Below are 12,112 nucleotides of genomic sequence, written 5' to 3' on the forward strand. Positions count from 1 at the left end.
CGTTTTGGGTTAAAAAAAGATTCTCCTTGTGTTGCCTGCGTCGAGGCAGGCCCGAGGAGACGCGTCCCTGGGTGGTGGCACAGCATACAGCTGTCCTTAAAAGACGGAAGAAATTAATATGCCAAGCTTTTAACATTTTACCATTTGTCCTGGCTTTTAAAATTGACATTTATTAAACAATGAGACAGCCACGTTTTCTGAAATGCACGTAAAAGCATAAATAATTTTCTAAGTACCAATTGGAGGGCGAGTACAGCCCAAGATCAATAGTTTTGTAATTTTATTGATAGCGTAGCATCCCTAAGGTAGGATTCAGATGGAGTTCATTACAGCTTCTGAAAATGTCAAGTTACTTAAAAGTGATATTCCTTTTAGGCCTAAGTGCACATCAGTAAAGACTAGTATTCTTTTTATAGAAATTGTTTCATAAATCTCTTTGAATATATTTAAATACTATAGGTTTGCATTTTAATAATACACTACTTTTGTGCTTTTAAACATCTAAGGTGCCGAACAAGAATTGTAAACTGTGAAGTAACTACTATGGGAAAGATTAAGTAAAGCATTGGAGGCGGATGATTTTGACAATAAAGAGGGTGTATGTGGTGAGTGTTTAATATTTATTGCATTTAATATTACAAAGTACTATTTATTGTTTTCAGATTTAATGTTAAAAGCAAAGCCTGGAGAGCAAGCTCTGCTGTATTATGTACTTACAGGTACACCTGTGACAAAGGCTTTCTGTAATAATTGCTTGATGCATATAACACCATTTTAGTAATGGCATGCCATTTTATTTAAAGTTTGTGTGTCAGCTGTGCCTACCTTGCAAATATTTTTTTGTAATTAAATGATTTTGCGAAGAGCCATGTACATTTCAGCTCTTTGCAGTGGTTTACAAAGCATTTAAATTGTCCTCCTGGAATATATATCCTATTATCTTTGAAATTATCTGAGTTTACATCTTTTGTTCATTATAAAGGCATATGGATTGAGGGAATATTCTGAATGAATGAAGAACAAATACAGTACTGTTGAATAATCTTGTGGGGTAGATTAATCTATAGCCTCGATTTCTCTCAGGGTGGGTTGCTGTGGCAACCGCCCCAGCTCACTTTAAAATAATTTTGTAAAGCTTACTTCAAGCGCTGCACCCAGCGTGGGCCAAGTTTAAAAGCAGCCAGACATGGGAAGAAGTGTTATACTGTGTTGCTCTTACAAGATAGGGAGGTGGTGGAAGAGAGCGAGGCGTGGAGTGGAGTGGGGTTGAGCAGAACTTTAAACAGAAAATAGAAACCAAGCCGCCCCAGGGTTAAGATGCAAAGGAGGTGGATCATTTCATAGTAACCTTACTGCTTTTCAGTTTAAACGCCATTAAAAGATGTAAGCTGGCAATCTTGTTTCTCCTAAGGGAAAGATATGCTCTGCATCCACAAAAGAACAAAAACGGACTTTGATAATCGTCTTCAAAGGAATGTTACCTTGAGATAATCACACTTGTAAGGGAAACAGATACTTGGATACACACTTCACTCTTTCATAAAACTTTGGAGATCTGATTTTATAATTATTACATTTTGACTGATGTCTCATTGTTTAAAACAGTGCGTGCCTCAGGTGGTGGATTAAGGAAAAAAAAAATTGTCAGCAGACCTACACATGACCTGTGACCAGCAAAAAAGAGTCTATTTGAGTCTCATGCCAGAAATTTGAAAAGGGTGCATTTGTGGAGCATCAGTACAAGTACAGACACCAGAACAAAGGTTTTTCACTGTTTGAAATTATTCCAGATTTTAAAATTAAATGCAGCAAAAGAGAGGAAAAAACCCTGAACACTTCAAAAGATACTGCATAAATTCGTGCCTTATCTAACCCTGAGATGAGTGATAAAGCGTAACCCCTCCCCTTATATGTGTTTGTCCATCTAGCATCTGAACCCTACTTTAAAAATTGAGGTGTCCTTTACATGGATTTGATGAATTGTACTCATGACAAAAACTTGGCATGGCTTTAAGGTGCTCCAGTATGTGAAGGTCACAACTATTTAAAGATTAGGCCACAAGTGCCCACACGGAGGTGTAGTAGATGTGCTAAGCTGCTGTATACTTTTATTTTCTGAAATACTTGCCTACTGTAATAATTGCTTTCAAGGTATGACGGTGCTCGTGTTCTGTCTTGCCAGTTGAAGGGCTGCATTACCAACTAGCTAGAAACCTGATAACTTATATATCCTGTACAAAATAAAGCAGATAACAGTCATTTTCAATTAGAGCACAAAAGTGTGAAGTCTTAATGCAGTTTTTTTTATTTTTGACACTAAGAAAACATGAATATTGCTGGATAGGAGTGTGCCATGCCGGGAGGCCAAAATTGTCTGCAGAAGGGGCATAGCAAGGGTACAACGCATGTAACTGTTCTGTATTTCTTTCCTGCTGTGCTTCATGCCAAACCTGAGGCTGAGAAAGTGTTTCTTCCCCAGCGTTACTCAGGCTCCGCTGCTGACACTGCCGAGCATATGTGCCTCTCGCCACCGTATGCGGTGTGCTTGGCTCGTGTCTGGCTGCCTGGTAGCTCTGGGCACATCAGTATCACTGCTATTGTTGTTTTTCTGGGTGCATTTATAGCACGTTAACTGTCTGTCCATGGAGAGTTGTCCACTCCGTATCTAAATTGCACCAAGACAGCGTAGGGCACAATGAGACCCACAGGCACTGAAGGATATTCCCTGGGGATCTGCAATTGCAGGGTGCTTGCTAGAGCTGCCTTAGCTTCATTTTTGCTCTGACCATACTTTGAGCATCCATGTTTTAAGAAGTACTGTTGAATTGAAAAGGCATTTATTCACTGTCGAATACAGAACTTCGGAAGTAGGTCAGTGGCCCAATGAGATGTTTATAAGGGAAAAGACTGCGAGACCAAGGACTTGTATTAAAATAAACCAAATTTGTCACTGTTGTTTGAATTTATCTTTTTATTTATCTATTTATATTTGTCTGGTTTTATCATGCGTGCTGTTCCTATTTCCAGTACCTTAATCTATTATAAAAATAATGGTCTGTGCATTTATAAACTCCCCTGCTGCTCTCAAAGGATCGTAAAAGTTGTCTATCTACATAGAAATTAAAGCAAGTCTCTGCAAACTCTGTTTTACTCACAAATTATTGCACGCGCTTAATTTGGATTCAAGCCTTCATACAGTACAGTCCTTTCAGTCCGAATTTAAAAGCAAATGAACCTATTAAAAAAAAAAAAAAAAAAGGAAAAAGGAAAAGTCCTGTCCATTTACACAGAATGCTGCATTTCTGTGGGCAAGCCTGACAAGAGACCGCCGCCGGCGGTGACAGGGACCCGAGCGGGATGTCATCCCTCCATCGTTCCTCCCCAAACTTTGCCCTCGGGATGGCTCCCGCCCCGCCGAGCCGGGATGAGTTTGGGAAGTTGGGCTGCACAGAAGGAGCCCGGCGAGGGGTGCCGCAGGTCTGCGGGGGGGAGTTTGTGGTGACAGGGACGATGGGCGCGGAGGGGGTTGCGGTGACAAGGACGGTGGCCGCGGGGCTGCTGCCCCTCCCGAGCTCCGCGCCCTCCCCTGGCCCCAAACCGCTCCGGGAGGTGTCGGAGCGCAGCGCGAGGCGGGTGGGCGCCGGCGTGTCAGGGTGGCGACAGGCGGGGACGTTTCGGAGCCCCCGCAGCTTGCCCCGGGCTGCCGGATCCTGCCAGCCCTCGCAGCGATCCTGCTGCACCTCGCCGGTAGGGCAGGGTTTGGTGTGGGGGTGAAATACGCACCGGGTCGCCGTGTTGTCTTGGCTCGGTATAATAAAGGATTGTCATTAGGTTTGCGTGTGGCATATGCCATTACCCCCACCGTAAAACTAAAATTAGCAAAATGTCAGGAATGGAAAGATTGATTCACCCAAGATGCAATTATCATTTAAAAAGTGCTTGATTGAGGTGCTGATGTTCAGTGATTTATTCTGCATACCATATACATAATTAAAGTAGTGTAGTGGAGTAATTTATCAATCTAGTTTAGACTAGAGGGGCAAGGAAGGGAGCTGCTGCCGCTGCTGCTGCTCTATGTTTGTTTTATTAAAACGCTTTCGGGATCTGATCCCGCCCCCTTTTTGCAAGAGTGAAACTGATTATTTCTCCAGCTCGGGAGGAGAGAGTCATTCGTTTCGGATTGTGGGAGAGAGAGAGAGAGGAGAGAGAGAGAGAGACGGGGAAGGAGAAGAAAAGAGGCAGTGGGAGCGAAGCAGAGAAGGACACCTCATCAGGCGTGTAGTTTGAATCCCTTCCTCGCCTCCCCCTTCCCCTCCCGATGTTACAAAGGCTGTGAGCTGCTCGCCTTTTCCCATTCGCCTGCTGTCACTTCCTTCCTGGACGCTTTCAGGACGAGTCCGGTTACTTTTAATCCGACCAGCAGCTCAGCCACTTTCTCCTCCTCCACGCTGCACACACGCACACACACACACACACACCCCAGACATCTTCTGGCTGCTTATTGGATTGACTTTGAAGGTTGTGTGTGTGATTCAAGGAGGCTGCATGTTGAACCAGGTGGTGAATATTTAAGGCTGGAAGAAGTAAAGGGATTTTTTCTTTTTCCTATGAAAGGAAAATATCTCAAGGACTAGTCTGATCATCCAAACAGCTAAATGTTTATAATGTAAGTACATGTGAAATTCAGCATCGGAATAAAATATAGTGGGCATGGTATGAAAGCCCAATGTACATTTCCTATTGCGTTTAAAGAATGCATCGGTCATTGTATGTGGACTGGGATTGAGGTTGCTTGCAGACTTTTTAAGTGTACAATTGCACTGTCAATTGCTTAAAAGTAACTTTTTAGACAAGTAACATAGTTAAATCACTGTCTAGTAAATTACTGCAGACTTGTCTCTGTCAGTGTCATAAGCGTTTAAACTTTGATGAAGTTAGTTTATATCATTTGTGTGCTTGATATTGTGGAGTGTTCGAAGCTTGTTTGATTTGAATAGTTCACCAAATGCTATGACCTTGTAGTGCTTGCACCCTGATTTATCAGACTAAGGAAACAATCCAGTTTGAGTGAAATGCCCTTAAACTTCATTGTATGAAGAACATTGTATGACGGCTCTTCAGTTCTGGAGTTTAGGTAATGCATGCTTGCAAGTGTTTAACTTTGTGCATCTTTCATTTGAATACTTAGGTTTGAGATGGAAAGACTCCCCTGCATTGATGTGGGAATTTAAGTCATGGGCTGCAAACCTCTTTTGGAATAGTATACCTTGATCTTTACATAGTACTTTGAGTAATCTTTACATTCTTTTAGTACAAGGGAGTAGAGCTGATCAGTCTTACAAAACTGGCTGGTTTAGCAGCAGTACAGTTACTTACAGGCTAAGATAAAGTTTAATGTAAATGAGAGACTTGTAAGACTATTGGTGCATTATGTAACTGTAATACTTAGGGTTTCCCATAAAACTTAGTGTGACCTTCTGTCAGCCTGAAAAGCAAAACAAGTATAAAGACGAATTAATAATTTCTTTTCTTAAAAAAAAAAAAAAAGGCAGCACAATGCAAAACAAAACTTAAGTGAATCATTGTGGGAACCTAAGCATTGTCTTTCACAGAAGAGTTCTATTTTCTTTATTGTATGTAATAATTATTACTAGCAAATACCTGTATCCTGAAATTAAATACTGTAATACACAATTTAAGACTAAAGATTTAAGAGAATTAAGCAGAGAAAGGCACTTTGCCAGTATTTTACTGGTGATCAGAAAATAATTGTCTTGACACAAAACGCATTTTCCTAACACTTATCTGACAATCTGCTTAATGGCAAATGTCCTAGTTTCATATCTTTACTTTAAAAGAACTATAAGATGGATGATAAACCAATTATAGTAGATGCAAATGTGACTAGATTTCTTTTATTGGCACTTGCCCGGGTATTGTGGTTGAAGAGTAAAGATGTTTATATGGGGTATAATAACTCTAATCCCTAGAGGCTTGGCAGGGCATGGAAATATAACCACCTGTGAACCAGTTCTAACCTCTCTATTACATACATGCTGATTTCCAGTTCAAACGCTCAGGCAAATGGCCACTTAGTGGATTTGTTATTTTGTGAACTATTTTTGTGACATGATTTAGGTACCTAAAATCAAAAATCCCACAAGACTTTCTTACGTTATCAGTTTTGTGAAAAAACCTGTTATATTATTCTTTCTGTATTAATGAATACATAATTCATGTGGAGTCTAATACTGAAGTCTCTGCTCACACTTAAGTCCCTTTGGAAGTAATGGAGAAATTCTTTGAGGAAGAACTTAGGAGAATGGTCCTGAATTCAGGGTGTTTATGTTCCTTGTAGTACACATCCTTTTATTTTATAAACTTGCTGTTTATATATATATTTTACTAATATGTCCTACATAGCTAGGATGAGAAGAAAATTCTGCGACCTGTACATGAAAGCCTTCTTTCATGCAAACACTACTTACACGACTAGTCCCACTGACAATGCTGAAACTACTTGGGTGAAAATGAACAAGTCACAGGAAAAAAGATTTACAGGATCAGGCCCCTAGGAGACCTAAACCTCTTGCCTGTCCCCTAGCTCTCTTAGGACAGAGATATAAAGAATGTAAATTTCGATGTCCTATAAATGAATGCAGGAATCAGATACGTCTGTATCCTCTTAAGATTACTTGACCAAGAAAAAATGAAATTTAGGCTTAAGAGCCTTATAGAAGTTGGTACTAAATGATGAATAGAGTGTGAGATTAAGTCTTTTAGAGTTATGTTCCTGAGCTGCTAGTTTTGGAGCGTCCTAAGAAAATTAATACAAATACTTTCTTACTGTGAATTTTCTTTCAATGTAGGATCAGATGATTTTTCTTTTTTTTTTTTATAAACACTCTTAATTTGTGTACCTGCAACATATATATTAAAAACTAGAGAGATGCCTCTCTTAAATGGTTTTATTTTTTGAAACATCTAAAATATTATAGACAAAGAGAAATGAAGCTTTCTGAACCTTCTTCCAAAAGTTTACCTCTGAAAGATTTTGATAGCTCACTATTTAGTAGATAAATACAACTACATAGAAACTTAGGAACTAAGCAGGAGTTGTGAATAAAATACTTCTGCCAACTTCATTTCTTTTAATTTCACTTTTTTCTGTAACAGGTTAATTTATTGTTCACCAGAATAGTTCAGATCAGTCTTCAAAGACAGCTAAGTATATTTATACGTCTCATTGAGCAAGAAGTCATTAACTGCTGTTAGGTGCTTGAAAGAATAAGTATTTGGTTTTTGATATGTAGACTCCATTTTTACCTGTTGGACATCATTATTCTAAATTATGTGATAATTCATCCAAAAATCAAGTAAGGTGTAGCAGTATTCTTTTGAAAACACTGATTTTGAAGATGAACATAAATAAGGTGCTATATAATTTCAAGTTTATGGTCTCTGCTTCAGCATTTTGAAAAATAACCAAAGCAGTTATATTTGTGATGTACTTTAAGATTTTTAAATTTTTCTATATGATAATCAGCAGAGAGATTTTGCTACGTCCTCATTTAGGCTCTATAGCGACTTAGGTATAAAATACCAAAAAAATTATATATGTAATTCCGAGCAGCTAGAAAACTTCAAACTTAAGAGTAGGGTTAGTATCCTGGTATTTGAAAAAGATGAAGATACAGTTTTGTATGTTATTTCAGAAACAAAATGGGCTTAAAAGAACTCTGGTCAGCAGACACAACTGGTGGTGCAAGTGAAAAATTGAAAAAATTAAGTTTTTGATTTTCTGTTTTTAAAAGGAATTATTTGGGTCCTCTGACCAGCTTTAAGGTAGTTTTCTCAGAACTAACCGTCAATGTTGCGTGTGGACAGGTTATTAAAAGCTAGTGTCTTCAGTCCTCCACTTTAATCTCACTGTCTCATTGACTGCAGTGCAGTAGAGCTTGTCTATTCACTAGGATCTGTCATCTTTAGGAAATCAGACCAGCTTATAGAAGCGATTCACAAAACCAACAGTGACAACAAAGTCTTATGTGCCTTACAAAAGAAGGATTAGGCAGTTCACATGTCATTTTGATTGGGCAGAGATAAAAGCTGATTGCTGCAGCATGGCAAGGCACACTTCAATTTCAATTGATTATTTTTTAAGACAACTATAACTCTGTTGTTTAGTCATTGTTAAATGCAATTTGAAGGAAGGAAACTCAGTTTTACATTACTGGTTTCGTGTGACTTTGTGATAAAAGGTAGAGCCACTTGTAGCATTCTTATACAAATTTTTAAAATACCTGTTTAATTCACTGCTTTTGGGAAATATATTTAAAATGTAGCAGATTATTGTCCTTGGTTTTTTTAAAAACATTTTTGTCTAGATGATATCCTCTAATAGCAATTAAAAGTTCTTAAAAGTGCCTAGGACTATACTAAATTCACTGCATTTACCCTGTTAAGAGCTTATGTGCAGAGGAGAGTGCATAAAATGTGTCAGGGCTTTGCAGATTTATCAAAAAGTATAATCTTGAGGAACAAGTAAATCATCTTAGTTTACCTCTATTCTTTTATTTTTAAAAATGTAATTTGACATAAAACTATACTTTGTGTTGCATATGTGAACATAGAAGTCTGGTTTGAAAATAGGAAATTAAATTTTGTCCCTATATTATTAAATATGTCATTTAGCAGTGAAAATAGAGTTTCGGCTATTAGCATAATTTAGTTATAATGTACAGCCCTTAACATTTGGAAGTATGAAACTTTGAAGCTGATAACTTCTATGCTAATTTCTTACCATTTTTCAAAAGAAGAAGTCTTTTTTTTTTACCCAACTGATGCCTCCTAGTGTTTCACATAATAAAACACTAATGAGTCAACCATAAATGTAAACATAGTTTTTTTCATTGTCTTCATCTTATGTGATACATAAAATTAATATTTATGTATTTAATTTTGTGTGTGTTATTATAATCAGACAGGAAACGCCTGTTAATTCAGATGTTTCATCTTAATGGACACTGAAAGCACATTTTGATTTTCTTTTATACTAGCTTTGCCTAGCTATATTTTGAAGAGTTTATGTTATATATATATAAAAGTACATTTTCTTTTCCTGCTTTTGTTTCCTATGTGCATTACACTGACTTCTCAACAGGGTATTAAAAGGCTAAATTGGGAATTTTTAAAATTTTAGTAGGATAATGTTTCAAAAAGTAAGCCCTTGGAAATAGGCAATAAAGGCAGTTCTAGAAATGTTTGAAATATCCTGAAATACCTCATGGCCAAATAAGATGAAAAAGATTAGCCTGAGATGTGCTTGCTGATTACAGTCTTTAAAGAATAGTTATCCCATTTTGTAATTGTTCCAGGTTATTTTACTGCTGTATAAGCAAGAAAACTGTATTAGAACAGTTTTCAAATGCGCAAAATGTGCACCTTACACTTTTGATTTTAAATGTGGATGATCAGTACTTTTGAAAAGGAATTCATGTGCGTTAAAATACTGAAACGGAGCTTGGAGTGGTAAAGACTGAAATATAGTGTCCTTTTCTTAGAAGTTCAGTCTGGCCATGTAACTCCTGAATACCTGAAAAAGCATTCAGTTATATTAGATATATATCATACAAGAGTAGAATATTTTATTTTTTTGATGGGAGGGTGTAATTTTCAAAAAGTTACCTACCATCAGTGTGACAAAAGAAAACTTATGGGCCCCAGCTGGATAGTTGAACTGACAGGTACGGTCTTACAACGATAAAGAAGCAGCCAAGGCTGAGTGCACTTTTGCACATTTTAATGTCACACAGTTTTATGTAAAGTATTGAGATCAGTTTAATGATGACATTGGAAATATAGCCTATTATTCTAAGACTTTCAAGAAAAGCAGTGGAATTCCTAGATACTTGTTCTACTAAGGAAATTTTAAAGATAAATGAAATTATTTTGCAATTAAAAAATTATAAGTTTACCAGTTAATATGGGTGATAAAGATTTGGTACATATGGTAATTTTAGGTACCTGCTTACAGATGAAATAATTGTTTCCTACTGAATACAGAGAGTTAAAGCTATATATCCAGATCTCAGTCATGGGATTTAGTGTTTGGTTTTAGTATATATAAAAAATGCAGGTTTTAGGTTTGTGTTCCGCCATCAGCCCTGTTAGTATCACATTTTTCTCGCCTTCATTTTGAACTGCAAAGAGACCTTTCCGAGATCTGCCATTTCTTTAAGCCACTAAACATCGGATAATATCCTAGCCTTTAAACTTCCTTGCATCTTGAAAGTATTTCAAAGTATGTAAATGGCATCTGTTCTTCTGCCAGGAAAGCTAACATGCAAAAGTGATATAGTTACATTGCTCCTTCCCTTGCAAAGAGAAAGTAAATTTGGAAGAGAAATAGAGGGAAGCATAGAGAAAAAAAAAAGTGTTTAAGGCAGTTCAAGTGTAGGACTATTACTCTGAAGCACAGCTAAACAGAACTGCACTGAGCATTCTTCCCCCCGCCCCCGGCTTTTTTTTAACAACTAAATACTTTTAGATTGCAGAAATATGTCCTAGGAAATTCTAGAAAATTATCTGACTTATTTAGAAATAGGCCTGGATAAATTATCTGATAATTGTTTATTTTAATATTGTATGGAATATGCTCTCGTGCAAGGTGGATTCAGTGATGACACCGGTGAGGTCTGTAGCCTGGGCCCCTTTTGTAATTCCCTGAACAGGTGACTTGTCAGTCACCTGCTTCAGCAGGGCAGAGGTACTTATCTCTGCCTTCTGCCACCTTCTCTGACATTGCAGGGCTGCAAGAGTTTGAGCGGAGAGAGCTTCAGAGATCCTGGCCAATCTAGCAGGTCCTGGAAAGTCAGTATCTGCTGCCTCCATTTAAATTAACCATAAGGCAGCCCACAGATTAGGGATGGAATGGAACAGATGGCATAAAGCTCCTCTGCCTCCATTTCCCAGGTTATAAAGCACTGCTGATGTGAAACTTGGAATCCAACCTAACAGGTCTTCTCTGCCTCTTATTTCTTCAACTGTATAACTGATTTAATGAAGTTTATAATGAAAATTATTATTAACCAAATGTCAATGCAGGGATCCACCTTAGACATTACTAGCTTTTATCTCTTGTCCTGTTATCACAAAATGTACAGTTAAGTAAACTGAATTAGAAATAACATTATTTCTGTTTGCTTTTATAGATACAGGATGCGTGCCATTTGTGGAAACCATGCTCAGTTAAATTTCACTATTTACTTTTAAGTAGTCAATCAATAGCCGCTAGCAAAGTATGTACAAAGGACAAGGAGGGAGGATTGTGAAAATAAAACACAACTGCAAAAGTAAACATAATGCAGAACATTGTTCACGTGAAACACTACATTTAGTAATATAAAGAAGTAACACAGTAGCTATTTATTTGATTTCTAATAGATTCTTCCTCCTACTGACAAATACATTGTGATACGATATTATATTTGAAATAATGGTGCATTATTTTAATCAAAAATCTTAGCTATTGTCAGATCATTACAGAAATTAAAATGTTCCAGAACGTATCCACCAGTGTAAAAAGCTAGACTATGGCACTTTTAATTTAAAAATTCCATACGGACTTCTCAGTGGAGATTTGTTTTAAATCATTTCATTGGAGTTGGGTGGAAAAGCTGTCTCTAAAGATGGGGGAGTGCTGTGGAGAAATGACAGGACACCAAGGTTCTGTGACCGTCCTGTAGTGCTGGCCCATGCGTCCCCTTCAGCCTGGCATTTTAGCTTCAGACTTGTGCTGCCAGGAACTCGGCTCTGGTTGCTGTAACCCTTGGGAGCGCCTGGGCAGTTTGTAGAGAAATTTTGAGGATATTCTGTGAAACCAGCAGGAGACAGTATGTCCTCTGCTCTTCTGCTCAGGCCTGCTTTATTTCTGTCCATCTGTGTCCTGGGTGTTGCTTCTGCCTGTACGGAGTATGAGAAGTGGGAGAAACAGCAAAAAGGGAGGAAGGCTTTTAGGAGGGTTAGGAGGAATGTGTCTATGAACTATTTCGTAAGATGGTATGCAAATGGAGGAGAGTGGACGATACATGGTAGTTGAACATAAAACCGT

At 37.9% G+C, this 12,112-nt stretch overlaps 1 protein-coding gene across 13 annotated transcripts in view; it reads left to right on the forward strand.

The window, feature by feature from the left end:
- MEF2C (myocyte enhancer factor 2C) overlaps positions 1 to 12,112 on the forward strand; it is a 140,779-nt gene that overhangs the window by 9,382 nt on the left and 119,285 nt on the right. For 12 of the 13 annotated variants that reach the window (XM_063321415.1, XM_063321411.1, XM_063321408.1 and 9 more), the window contains exon 1: positions 4,162 to 4,666. The gene's annotated coding sequence lies outside the window, so the exon portion shown is untranslated. Of the gene's footprint in view, positions 1 to 506; positions 606 to 4,161; positions 4,667 to 12,112 lie in introns of those variants that run through there. The other variant, XM_063321409.1, reaches the window with a different exon arrangement.

This window comes from Chroicocephalus ridibundus, chromosome Z, assembly GCF_963924245.1.
Source record: "Chroicocephalus ridibundus chromosome Z, bChrRid1.1, whole genome shotgun sequence".
Taxonomy (NCBI): Eukaryota; Metazoa; Chordata; class Aves; order Charadriiformes; family Laridae; genus Chroicocephalus; species Chroicocephalus ridibundus.